Raw genomic sequence first — 14,793 nt, forward strand, 5'->3', positions numbered from 1 at the left:
CAACAAAACTTATGATGCATATGAAGAAACAGGAAAATGTCACCCATAGTCAAGAGAAAAGGCAAGTAACAAATATCATCAATGAACCAGATGCTGCAATTAGTAGACAAGACTTTAAAGCAGCTATTATAAATATGTTCAAGGGCTTGAAGGATAATATAAAGAATGAACAATGGGGAGTCGCAGCAGAAAAATGAAACCATAAAAATGAACTGAATGGAAATTAAATAAGTACAATACCTGATCTTAAGAAAATATACTGACAGGACTTACCAACAAATGAGTTTGCAGAAGAAAAGAGCAGGAAATTTGAAAACTCATAAACAGTAATTATCCAATCTGAGAAAAAGAAATTGTTAAAAAATACCACAATCTCGATAGCATGTAGAATAATATTAAACAGTTTATCATAAATGTAATTGGGTCCCAGAAGGAAAGGAGAAAGAGAATGCTGGGGGGGTGGGGTGGGGAAGAGAGCATATCTGAAGAAATCATGGCCAAAAAACCCCAAGTCAGATGAAAAATGTAAATTTTAAAATCCAAGAAGCTCAGCAAATCCTAAGCAGGATAACAACAAAGGAAACCACATATAGCATTAAGTCAATCTAATGAAAACCAAAGATTAAAAAAAAATTGTGAAAGCAGATGTAGAAAAAAAGGCCCATTATATACAAAGAAACAATGATACTAATGGTGTCAGTCTTCTCATTTTTTTTTAAATAATGAAAGCAAGAGACAATGGAGTAACTTTTCAAGCACTGAAAGCAAAAAATTGTCAACCCCAAATTTTAGATCTAGCAAAATATTCAAAAATTGAGGTACGTTCAAAAGACATTTAGATTTTTTTAATGAGAAAATTGTCAACAGTAGACATGCACTATAAGAAAAATATTTATTTTTATTTTTTTAAAGATTTTATGTATTTATTTGACAGAGAGAGACACAGCGAGAGAGGGAACAGAAGCAGGGGGAGTGGGAGAGGGAGAAGCAGGCTCTGCACTGAGCAGGGAGCCTGATGCGGGACTCGATCCCAGGACCCCAGGATCATGACCTGAACCAAAGGCAGATGCTTAACCCACTGAGCCACCCAGGCACCCCAAAAAATATTTTTTTAGATTGGAAGAAAATAACACAAGCTGGAAACTCAAATCTACAGGAAAGAATCAACACCAGAAATAATCAATACATGGTACATATAAAACACCAATGTCAGTTCAAGTCCTCTAAGAGACAGATGCCAAGATGGAATTAGACATACATAAGATGTATTGGGGGAAATGCCGTGAAGGGTAAGGGGAAGTGAAGGGAGGAGTTGGGAGCGCTTCAGACAACAATGTAGGTCTGACACCTGGGCAAGAGGGGGGGGTACGATGGAGGCGATGTGGGAGAAGTCTTTTTTTTTTTTTAAGATTTTATTTATTTTATTTGAGAGAGAGAGAAAGCATGCGCGAACGCGAGCAGGGGGAGAGGGAGAGAGAATTCCAAGCAGACTCAGCACTGAGCGCAGAACCAGATGCAGGGCTCCATCTCACAACCCTTAGATCATGACCTGAGCCGAAGCAAGGAGTCCTCGGCTTAACTGACTGAGCCACCCAGGCAACCCGAGAAGTCTCTACTAATGGGCAGCTCTGAGAAAATCTTGGCCAGGCCAATTAGAATCTCCAGAGCAAAGAATGCCCAAGAGAGGAGTCCCAGGTCAGGCAGAATAGCCTGGATCTAGTACCTCTGCTGTGCTCAATCACTGGCTGGAAGCAGTCTGGGGCCAGTGGTCTCAGCGTGAGTCCTGCAACAGACCTTCATGTGCAGCCCCTGGAAGCTGTCCATCAACTACTCTCCTCCCAGCAGGTTTTTTTAAAGTAGGAATGAAAACACTATAATGTGGGGTTTATCATGTAAGTAGATGAAATGTAAATGACAACAATAACATAAAGGATGAAGAGGTAAATGGAACCATACTGTCACAGCATTATCCTATTTTACATAAAGTAGTACAATATTAACTCCAAATAGGTTGTGGTGAGTTGAAGATGTGTATTTGTAGTAAAGCAACCACAAAAATAGTACAAAGAAGTATAGCTACAAAGCCAATAAAGGAGTTAAACTGAAACAGTTAAAAAAAAAAAAAGAAAAAAAAAGGTTAACCCAAAGACAAGAAAGGAAGACCTGAGGAATGAAAAATAGATGGACAAGGGGTGGCTTGGTTGCAGCTCAGGTCATGATCTCAGGGTCCTGAGATTGAGCCCCATGTGGGGCTCTGTGCTCAGCACGGAGTCTACTTGTCCCTCTCCCTCCCCCTCTGCCCACCCCCGCATGGGCTCTCTCTCTATATAAAATAAATAAATAAAATCTTAAAAAAAATAGATGGATAAGTAAAAAACAACAATTGACACACCTAAATCTAATCATATTTATAATTACTCTATTAACTCTATATAATTACTCTGAATAACTCTATTCAGAGTTAATGGACTAAACATTTCAACTAAAAGACAGAGATGGTCAGACTGAATAAGAAAAATGAAGACCCACCTATATTCTGTCTACAAGAGACATACTTTGAATGTAAAGACGCAGATAGATTGAAAGTAACAAGATGGATAAAGATGTATCTTGCAGACGGTAAGCATAAGAAAATTGGAGTGGCTAAATACTATCAGACAAATAGATTTCAAGACAAGGAGTACTACCAGAAATAAAAAGGTACATGTCATAATAATAATAAGTTTCCATTCATAAGGAAGGCATAACAATCATAAATAATTCTCAGAAAGTTAAACATACACTTACCTACGGGCCAGCAATCCCATTCATAGGTCATTAACTGTGAGAATGAAAACATATGTCCACAAAAAGACTTGTACAAGAATGTATATAGTATGGGGCACCTGGGTGGCTCAGACGGTTAAGAGTCTGCCTTCAGCTCAGGTCATGATCCTAGGGTCCTGGGATAGAGTCCCGCATGGGGGCTCCCTGCTCAGCGAGGAGCCTGCTTCTCCCTCTGCTTCTGCCTGCCGCTCCCCCTGCTTGTACTCTCTCTCTAATAAAAAATAAAAAATCTTTAAAAAATGTATATAGCAATTTTATGCAGAATAGCTTAAATTTGGAAAAAATGTTCATCAACTGGAGAATAAAAATTTTTGTACACTGATACAGTGGAATACTACTCAGCAGAAAATGGAAAATAAAAAACTGCTGATATACACAACAACACAGATAAATTTCACATTATGCTAAGCAAAGAAGCCAGAGACTAGGGAGCACATACTGTGTGAATCCTTCTCTAAGGAGTTTTAGAGCAGGTAAGACTTACCTATGCTGAAAAAATAAGTGAACCTCCTAGAGTGGTGGAAATATTCATTATCTTGGTAGAAATTCAAGTTACAAGGAAGTATCTATTTGTTAAAACTCATAAATTGTATATCAAGGGCAAAAAAAGAAATTGTAAACAAATACAATTATAAAGATGTATAAAACATGATGTCTGTCCTCAAAACAAGAGTTTCTTTGAGAAACTAAGAGAAAAACAAAAGAGCACATGGTGACTTCACAAGGAACAAAATCTACCAAGCACTGCAGAACCTCTGTGTTTTATCCTGCTTGGAGTTAGCAACCAATGATTTAGAGGCATTGAATGGTAGCATCTCAATATACATGTGTGCATTTTTATTTGATTTTTGTGTACAGTGTAAGATCAGGGTCTAATTTCTTTCTTTTATATATAGATGTCCAGTTTTCCCAGCACTGTTTGTTGAAGAAACTATCCTTTCCTTAGCATGTATTCTTGGCATCCTTGTCAAAGGTCAGCTGACCATACATGTGTGGATTTATTTCTCGGTTTCTCTTCTGTCCCATTGGTTTACATGTTTGCCTTTATGCCAGTATCCTACTGTTCTGACCAGTATAGCTTTGTAAATTGTTTTGAAATCAGGGAACGTGATGCTTCTAGTTCTGTTCTTCTTTCTCAAGGTTCATTTGGCTATGCAGAGTCCTTCATGGTTCCATATGGATTTTAGAACTATCTTTTCTATTTCTGTAAAAAAAATGTCATTGGAATTTTGATAGGGATTGCATTGAGTCTGAGATTGCTTTGGATAGTATGGACACTTTAACAATATTAAGTATTTCAATTCTTAAGCGTGAGATGTCTTCCCATTTGTTTGTGCCTTCTTACATTTCTTCCAGCAATGTTTTCTCATTTTCTGTGTACAAGTCTTTCACCCCTTAGTTAAGTTTACTGCTAAGTATTTGATTCTTTCGGGTGCTGTTGTAAACGAGATTGTTTTCCTAATTTCCTTCTCAGTTCACTGTTAGTGTAAAATCCAAGTAAACATCACTTGTAAGAAACATGCCTAAATAAACAACCTCCCCCTACCAAAATTTTTTGAAATAACTAAGTGAAAAAAGATTACCATGCAAATACTAATCAAAAGAAAGCCCATATACCTACAGTAATAGCAGACAAAATAGAGTTTAAGGAAAAAGTGGTTAATAAGCTATAAGAGCAATACTACATAATGAAAGAAGTCTACCAATAGTAATAGTAATTAAGGGTAAAGTGTCATGATATCTGAACTTAAATTCAAATGGTTCACCAAAAAGAAAAAAAAAAAAAAGTAAACAGAGTGGCCCCTGGCTGGCTCAGTCAGAGTGTGTGACTATTGAATTCAGGGTTGTGAGTTTGAGCCCCATATTGGGTGTAGCAATTACTTAAAAAAAAAAAAATTAATGAAGAAAAACGGCAAACGTTAAAAACTTATAAATCTAAGTAAGTGGAATAGAGGTGTTCATTTTACTATTGTCTTCATTTCATAACTATTTCTGTTTTTCTATAGTTTTGAAATTTTTCCAAAATAAAATGAAGTTTTATAAAGTAAAAAGCTGGGAGAAATTTACTTGAAAAATTCATGAGCTAAAGAGGAAATCAGAAGAAACTGTAAGATATTTAAAGTGAAAAGCAAAAGCATTACATATTAAAACCTGTGGAAAACAACTAAGGCAATATATAAAGGGAAATTCATAGCCTTAAATAAATTTATTAAAACACGAAAGATTTAAAATAAATCCTTATGCTCAAATAGCTAAAAAACTGAATAACAGAGTAATCCCAAAGAAAGTAAAATGAAGCAAATAATTAAGATGTAAGCAAATGTTGTTGGAGTAGAAAACAAACAATAGAGAGATTCAACAAACCAAGGACTTGTACTTTGAAAAATTAAGGAATACAATACCTAGAAAGTCTGAAAGAAAACCAAAATGTTCAAATAAACAATATTAACAAAAAAGACATAATAACAAGCATAGTAGATACATTAACAATCATAGTACATATATTAATAATCATAGTAGATATATTAAGAATAATACAATAAGTGTTAAGTTTAAAAACTTAGAATGAAATATGTATTTTTTTCTAGAAAAATATGAATTACTGAAATTAAGAAGCAATTACCAAAATTAACCTAAGAAAAAGTAGAAAATCTGTATAAACCAACCCATTAGAGAAACTGAATCAATAATATAAAGTATAAGTATACCTAACACTCTAAAAGCACCAAATGTGTAACACGCAAGTTTTAGGAGACTTTCAAGGAACAGATAATTCCTATATTTAAAAATTTTTTTCAGGGAGGAGAAAAAGAAAACTTCATGTTCATGATAATGTCCACAGATAATGTGGATACTATAAAGAGCCCAGGCTAAGCCCTAAGGGAAAACAGGGATATTTTCCTATAAAAGACTATACCTGAGCTGAGTCTTAAAGGATATGTAGGAGTTTGCCAGACAAATAAGGACTAGAGAATTAAAATCCTTCATTCCAGCTAAAGATTATCATTTTATTTTATTTTTTAAAAGATTTTATTTGTTTATTTGACACACAGAGAGAGAGAGAGAGAGCATGGGCAGGGGAGAGGAGCAAGAAGAGAGGGAGAAGCAGGTTGCCCACTGAGCAGGGAGCCCAATGCGAGACTAGATCCCAGGACCTCCGATCATGACCCCAGCCAAAGACAGATGCTTAACTGACTGAGCCACCCAGGTGCCCCCCCTTTTATTAAGATTTTATTTATTTATATGACAGAGAAGCGAGGGGAGGAGGAGAAGCAGGCTCCCCACTGAGCAGGGATCCCAAAGGATTAGCATTTTAGAGAGGAAATGACCAGAGACAGGTCTCAAGAGATGAGCAGAGTGACCTTGGATACCATGCTTGGAAATTTAAACCTATATTTTGAAAATGAAGGAGTACAATTGAAGAATTTTTTTAAGTGGGAGAAGGTAATATGCTCAGATTCACAACTTAGAAAGATTATTCTGACAGCAATGTGGAAAATGGGTGGGAATGGGCAAATCTGAAGCCAGCCAGTCCCATGTAAGTAAAAGCTGGCCTTTTGTGAAGGTCGCCTGCCCCACATCCCTTGGTTAATAAGTGCTTGGATGGGGCCTGAAACCTCCTTTTAATGATTTCTCCACAGTTTAGACAAAAAGAGCAGACAACGTGCCAAGGAAGGATAAAAGTTGCTAATAAGTGGTTTTAAGTGTGACTATTTTAAAGCCCAAATCTGAGGTACTTCAAGTCTGACAAGGTCTTCTGAAACCCGAGTGTACAGCAATTTCTGTCAGTTCAACCATAGCATCTCATAGTTGGAGGGAAGCCCAGAGGCCCCTCTCCCACCCATTACGGGAATCTCTTCCAGAACACACCCAACAGATGGCCTGTGGGCCCCCGTGTGAACACTCTTCACCTTCAAAGGGAGCTCCTGGGCCTCCTCTTCCTCTGCTGGTCAGATCTAAACATAGAAAATTCTCTCTCATGTGGAGCCAAGTTCTTCTTCTCTGTAACTTCAGCCATCCGTTAGCAATGTCTTCTCTCTGAGTTGTCTTTTCTCAAGGAAAAACCATTAACCTTACAGAGAGTAAGCATTAGGACATGCCATCACAGGGCCATCATAAAAGTTATAATGTTTAAAATATATCAATGGTTGCCCAACAACGTGAACATCCTTAATGCCACTGAACGTAAATAGTTCAGATGAGAGGTTTCATGTGGTGTGTGCCTTACCACAATTTAAAACTTACAAAGTAATTTCAAGATGATGCCAGCAATACACTGTCCAGTTAAAATAACATGGCATGAGGCTTTGAACTGTAAACATTGGTGGCTCTTCAAAATGACAATGGATTTTTGCTTTGCCTCTTTCTAACTTGTTCTTGCTTTCATCTTGGAATGTTGTCAGAGTTGACTCTCATCCTTCTGTCTTTTAGCCAGGCTCTCATTTTATCTTTGAGAACCAGGTTTTTCTCTCTTTGCTTCCCTGTAAATCCTGAAGGCTCATTTGATCACATAAAATTGCTTTAAAAAATTCTAAATTAGGATCATTAGTTCAGTTATTTAAGGGCAAAATGATTATAATACTTTGAACCCTCAGGAGTCCCACATTGCTCTAAGGCAGTCCTAGAGGAGGAAAGATCTTTAAATAGTGCGTTTCAAAATGCTAAGTTCTGACCCCTTGCAGGAAGAGCTTCATTTTTAAAAGAGGAATCTGAGAGAACAGTCCTGACCCAAAAGCAATCAGTGGTAACAGTGAAGTTTTTTTTTTTTTTTTTTTTTAAGATTTTATTTATTTATTTGAGAGAGAGAGAATGAGAGACAGAGAGCATGAGAGGGAGGAGGGTCAGAGGGAGAAGCAGACCCCCCGCTGAGCAGGGAGCCCGATGCGGGACTCGATCCCGGGACTCCAGGATCATGACCTGAGCCGAAGGCAGTCGCTTAACCAACTGAGCCACGCAGGCGCCCAACAGTGAAGTTTTTAACTGGCATATCTTGCTAATCCACTAACCAGTTATCTGGCCGTGAGACTAATTTCAATTATGGGATTTAAAAATTTTTGATCTTCATGAGATGTTTACTTACTATAAAATGTTCTTGCCAAAGAGTGAACCTTAGTTTTTCTGTGGGGACAAAAATCTGTCATGACCTCTGCTCATTAAATAGGCCAATCCCGGACAGGCTGCTGCTGCCCCCCCCGCAGCTAGGACCTTGACTCCTGGGGTCATTCTGTGCCCCACCACCCTCAGCCTCGTTTGTTCTGTGGCAGCTGTGTTAGCCACAGCCTCGGGAATGCTCGTTGGTGGTCATTTATAGCTACAGATAATCTGAGTGAGGTGGGATCAACTAGAAGACATCTAACATAGCAATTGACCCCAATTGAGCAGTGTTCTAAAATTTAAGACTTCAGATTATATGCAGCAATGCATTAGTCTCTTCGATGTTAAAAGTCTTCTGCGAAAAATACTGATTTTTTAAATTGATATAATAATTTGATGACTTATCCCCTTTTCAGCTTTTTTCCCCCCTTTTAAAAATTAATGCATGCACCTCAGGGAGATGAATGTGATTTTTCCATAAAAATTTATATTTTCCTAATTTTTATAATATTCTTAGTAAATCTTGATTTTTCCCAAAACCATATTCTTAAAATACATCATACCTAGATCACTTCCCTGTGAGATCTTTGCAAGTGGTGTGTTTTTTAAAAAATTGTTTGGAAACAAATTTTGACTTCTGATATCGACAGAGCAGCTTGTTTGGACTAACCCTCTCATAAATGATAATTATAAATAATTATAAAACTGTTTAAAATGATGTTTAAGATAAGAAAATGGCATACATGAGAGTCCTTCAAAAGTCAGAAAAGTGGAGAGAAGTCTGGCCTTAAAAGCAGAAAGTGCACCTTGTGAGATTTGCAAGTTTGTCGAAGCACACTCACCAACCCACATCTTGCGTTGAAGGGGGGAGAGTCAGGCTGGCAGACCCGCCAGAATGGGGGGAGGGGGATCTAGAAGAGAATGAACTACAGAAGGTGTAGTCAACTTTTGACTGACCAGAAAGGAAAGGAAGCAAGGGAGGGAGGGAGGGAGGGAGGGAGGGAGGGAGGGAGGGAGGAAGGAAGGAAGAAAGCAAGCAAGCAAGCAAGTGAGTGCCTGAGTGGCTCAGTTGGTTAAGTGACTGCCTTTGACTCAGGTCATGATTCCGGGGTCCTGGGATCGAGTTCCACATCAGGCTCCCCCTGCTCTGCGGGGAGTCTGCATCTCCCTCTGCCTCTGCCTGCCACTCCCCCTTCTTGTGCTCTCTCTCTCTCTGTCAAATAAATAAAATCTTAAAAAAAAAAAAAAAGAAGGGGAAGAGAAAAGAAAAAGATTTTTAAAAAACTAAAAAGAAAAGAAGGAAAGAAAAACAGAAAAGCTGGAAGCTGAAAGAACAGAGCAGAGAGTCCAAGTGCTATTGAATGCAGAAAAGCAGAGTTTGTAATGTGAGTCAAGCCAAGCTAATAAAATAACTCTTCTAAGGAACATAACAGAATCTAGCGTCTTGACATTGTAACTTACACTATAACCAGAATACAATTAAAAATCACTAGATGTGCAAAGTAACAGAAAAATATGGCCCATACTCAGGGTTAAAAAATGGAACCCTGAGATTATCTAGATGTTGCAATAAATAGATAGGACTTTTAAGGCAACCGTTACAAATATGTTCAAGGACTTAGGGAAAAAATGGCTCATAACAAATAAACATAATGGGGGAAATCAAGCAGAGACATAGAAACTATAAAAACAGAACCAAAAGAAAATTTTAGAGCTGAAAAGTACAATAACTGAAATGAAAAATTCGTCAGATACCTTTTTTTTTTGTTTTTGCCTTGCATCCGATTTTCACTTTTGAGTATTTATCACAGTAAATAAAATTCAAATCAGCCAACTAAACCAACATCTTTCATTTCTGGTTTTATCTAAGTGTAAGTACTTACATTTATATTTTGCATTATATAATTCGGGAGATGGTGGAACTTGTACTAGTCATATGTAAACTTTGAATTTTCTACTTACATGTAGAACTCTGAACCATATGTCTCCAGAACTTCCAAAAATACATTTTAAATTTTTTGTTACCTTAATAATTTCCTAACCTTCTGACTGTCTCCTTCTGAAAATCTTGTGTATTAATTGTTCATTTCACCTGAGCTTAGGATAACAGAAAGGCCATAGTATAAAGAGAGAAATGTATTTGTGGTTGGGATATAGCCTGTATTTATTTTTAGAGCATTTGAGGCAGTGGAAGATTTTTTTTTTACCTTTAGATCTGGAGACATCAGGATCACAGAGGGCTCTCTCTTTCCTTTTGACTCCCTTCACACATTTCTCTCACCCCCACTCCCTGCCTCATGGCAACCACCAATCTGTTCTCTGTATCTATGAGCTTGTTTCTTGTTGTTTTTGTTTGTTTGTTAGATTCCACATATAAGAGAGAGCACACAGTATTTGTCTTTCTCTGCCTGACTTCACTTAGTATGATGCCCTCGAGGTCCATCTGTGTTGCAAATGGCAAGATTACATAATTTTTTATGGCTGAGTAATATTCCATTGTATAAATATACCACATCTTCTTTATCCATTTATCTATCAGTGGACACTTGGGTTGTTTCCATATCTTGGTTATTATTTTTTTAAGATTTTATTTATTTATTTGAGACAGAGAGAATGAGAGAGAGAGAGAGCACATGAGAGGGGGGAGGGGTCAGAGGGAGAAGCAGGCTCCCTGCCGAGCAGGGAGCTGGATGCGGGACTCGATCCCGGGACTCCAGGATCATGACCTGAGCCGAAGGCAGTTGCTTAACCAACTGAGCCACCCAGGCGTCCTCCATATCTTGGTTATTGTGAATAATGCTGCAGTAAACATGGGGATGCATATATCTTTTCAAGTTAGTGTTTTTGTTTTCTTACGATAAATACCCAAAAGTGAAATTGCTGGATTATTCAATAGTTCTATTAATTTTTTGAAGGACCTCCATAGTGTTTTCCACAGTAGCTGCACCAGTTTTTATTCCCACAACAGCACACAGGGGTCCCTTTTCTCCATATCCTTGCCAACACTTATCTCTTATCTTTTTGGTAACAGCCATTTAAGCAGGTGTGAGATCATATCTCATCATGGTTTTTATTTGCATTTCACTGATGACTAATGATGTTGAGTATCTTTTCATGTATCTCTTGGCCATTTGTATGTCTTCTTTGGAAAAATGTCTATTCAGGTCCATTGCCTATTTTTAAATCAGATTGTTTGGTCTTTTTTGCTGTTGAATTGTGTAAGTTCTTTATATATTTTGGATATTAGCTCCTTATCAGATATATAATTTGCAAATATTTTCTCGCATTCAATAGGTTGCCTTTTCATTTTGTTGATGGTTTTCTTTGCTGTGCAGATGTTTTTAGTGTGATGTAGCCCACTTGTTTTTGCTTTTGCTGCTTTTGCTTTTGGTGTTAAATTTAAAAAATTGTCACCAAGACCTATATCAAGGAGCATATTACCTGGGTTTTCAACTAGGAATTTTATGGTTTCAGGTCTTAACATTCAGTTTTTAATACATTTTGAGTTTGTTTTTGTGTGTGGTGTAAGAGTGTGGTTCAGTTTCATTCTTTTGCATGTGGCTGTCCAGTTTTCCCAGCACCATTTATTGAGGAGATTGTCTCTTTTCTATTGTATATTGTATATTCAACATATCCTATGTTGTAAATTAGTTGGCCACATATGTGTGGGTTTATTTCTGAGTTCTCTATTTTGTTCTATTGACCTATGTGTCTGTTTCTATGCCAATACCATCCTGTTTTAATTACTATAGCTTTTGTAATATAGTTTGAAATCAGGGAGCATGATGCCTCCAGCTTTGGTCTTCTTTCTCAAGATTGCTTTGGCCATCTGGGAATTTTTGTGTTCCATACAAATTTTAGGATTATTTGTCATATTTCTTTGAAAAATGTCATTGGAATTCTGATAGGGATTGCATCAAACTTGTAGATTGCTTTGGGTAGTATGGACATTTTAACAGTATTGATTTTTCTAATCCACAAGCACAGGGTATCTTTCCATTTATTTGTATCTTCTTCAATGTCTTTCATTAATGTCTTATTGTTTTAATATACAGGTCTTTCACTTCCTTAATTAAATTTATTCCAAGGATTCCAATTTTAATATTTAATTTAAATATTAATATTTAATAATTTAAATATTAATTAATTTAATAAAATTAAATTTTATTCTTTTTGAAGCACTTGTAAATGGGATTATTCTCTTTATTTCTCTGATAGTTTGTTATTGGTGTATAGAAACACAACAGATTTTGGGATGCCTTTAAACAGCATTTTGGAGTCAACTGAAGAAACAGTGAACTCCAAGAGAAATCAGTGGAGAGTATTAAATCTGCAGGATATAGATAAAAGTCCTGAACATTTTGAAAATTAATCAATACATTTATAAAACTCTGTGATTTATATCACAAAGGAAATTTGAAAATATTTTGAATGGGATATTTTTTTTAAGATTCTATTTATTTATTTGACAGAGAGAGAGAGAGACAGCTAGAGAGGAAACACAAGCAAGGGGAGTGGGAGAGGGAGAAGCAGGCTCCTGGCTGAGCAGGGAGCCCGATGAGGGGCTCCATCCCAGGACCCTGGGATCATGGCCTGAGCCGAAGGCAGATGCCCAATGACTAAGCCACCCAGGCGCCCCTTGAATGGGATTATAATGAAAATATGATACCAAAGTTCATGGGATGTAGCTAAGGGAGTGCTCAGAGGGAATTTTACAGCTTTAGGTTCACATATTAGAAATGAAGAAAAACTGGGGCACCTGGGTGGCTCAGTCAGTTAAGCGTCTGCCTTCAACTCAGGTCATGCTCCTAGAGTCCTGGGATAGAGCCCCATGTCAGACTCCCTGCTCAGTGGGGAGTCTGCTTCTTCCTCTCCCTCTCCACACCCCCTACCCCGGCTCATGCTCGCTCTCTCTGTCCCAAATAAATAAATAGAATCTTAAAAAAAAAAAAAAAAAGAAAGAAATGAAGGAAAACTTAAATCATCTATTCATCTCCTGATGAAAGAATACATAAAAAGTGGCAAATCCATACAATGGAATATTATTTGGTGATAAAAAGGAATGAAGTGTTGACACATGCTATAATGTGGAGGAAACCTGAAGACATTTATGCTAAGTGAAAAAAAAGTCACTTTTATTGTGTGACTCCATTTATAGGAAATGTCCAGAATAGGTAAATCTGTAGAGACAGAAATTAGATTAGTGGTTGTTCAGAGCTGGGAAGAATGGTTAACAAGGGGTGGGGTGACTGATAAAGGGCACAGGATTTCTTTTGGGGGGTGATGAAAACGTTCTAAAATTTATTTAATATTGGTTGCACAACTCTGTGAATATTCTTAAAACCACTCAATTGTACACTTTGAATGGGTGAATTATATAGCATGTGAATTATATCTCAATAAAGCTGTCACCAAAAAAATCTAAATTTACAGCATAAGAAGTCAGAAAGTGAGCATATAAAGCCCAAAGTAAGTAAAAATGAAGAAATAATAATGATAAGAGCACAAGTCAGTGAACTTGAAAACAAATGAACAATAGAGAATATAAAGCCAAAAGTTGGTTCTTTGTAATGGTTAGTAAAAGTGGTAAATACCTAGCAAGACTGGTAAAAGAAAAAGAGAAAGAATATAAATAACTAATATGGGAAATGAAAGAGAGGAGTACAAGTCTTACAGACATTGAGGTGTTTTCATGACTACATATATGTAGCAAAACTCATTAAACTATGTGCTTAAATGACTGAATTTGAATATAAACAAGTTCCTGCTCAACAAAGCTGTAAATGAATCAATCAATGTAATCCACCTAATTAATAAAGTAAAACTACATGGCTATATCAGTCAATGTCAATCTTCCAGACTTTGAGACAGAAGACTCTTGAATTCATTTTTTTCAGACCAATCTCAGCATCTTTCCCAATTGCTAGTTGATAAGCATGCCCTGAGTCCTGAGTGCATCTTCATGATGTCATAGATGTCATAGTGTATATCTTTCAAAGGCCATATTATCACCTCTCATCAAGGTACTCCCATGATTTGTAATGATCATTTCAACCCTGTGACTACCCTTTTCCTTACTCCCTTAAAAAAGGCCCAGGTGAAACTGAAGATTGACTTTTGCTGGCCATTTCTGTCTTAGCAGGATTCTAAGAACAGTCAATGACTAATGGCTACTATCGTTTGTTGACCTTGTTACAACAAAATCTATACTATGAGCACAGGTCATCCCCTTCAGTGGTTTCTTTTCTCTCCTGTGGTGATTATGTGCTACAGCAAAATGAAGTTCAGCACCTGGTTGTGTGAGTGGGCACATGTCCAAGGAGGATCAAATGGGTATAGACTGGGACCCGTGGGAACCTCACTTTGGTCTATGACAGAGAAGAAGAAAAGCCTGAGCTTTTCTTTAAAAACGCAACCAGAAGACAAAGTTCCCCCGAAGAAAGGGAAGCAAAGGTGCAGATCAATTTCCTTTACTCTTGTGTTATTTACTCTGCTGAAAACCATAAAAAGGAGGCCTCTTTATGCTTAAAGAGGACTTGGTGTCAGATAAAGATGGGTTCCAGTCTCAGTTTCGCCAATGATTAAGTGTATGGGCTTGGGCCAGCTGTTGAAACTTTCTGAGCCTTAGTTTCTTTATCTCTAGGATGGGAATAATACTACTACCTACCTCATAGGGTAGCCAGGAGAATTACATGAAGTTACAATTGTAAAGGGCCTATGACAGCATCTGACCAAGAATAAAAGAACTTGTAATACTATTTATTTCTTCATGTTTACATATGTTTTCTGCTGGGGAAACTGATATGCTGGTATATTGCTGGTGGGAATATAAACTGACCCAGCCTTTTGAAAGGCAATTGCTGTTACATTTTT

The 14,793-nt window shown here is 37.2% G+C and overlaps 1 protein-coding gene across 3 annotated transcripts in view; it reads left to right on the forward strand.

Annotated features, from left to right (window-relative positions):
* Nucleotides 1–14,793, forward strand: part of PCNX1 (pecanex 1) — a 353,336-nt gene that overhangs the window by 262,727 nt on the left and 75,816 nt on the right. The window lies entirely within an intron of this gene.

This window comes from Mirounga angustirostris, unplaced genomic scaffold, assembly GCF_029215605.1.
Source record: "Mirounga angustirostris isolate CCGP_5_RB_7025 unplaced genomic scaffold, mMirAng1.0.hap1 SCAF_9, whole genome shotgun sequence".
Lineage (NCBI taxonomy): Eukaryota > Metazoa > Chordata > Mammalia > Carnivora > Phocidae > Mirounga > Mirounga angustirostris.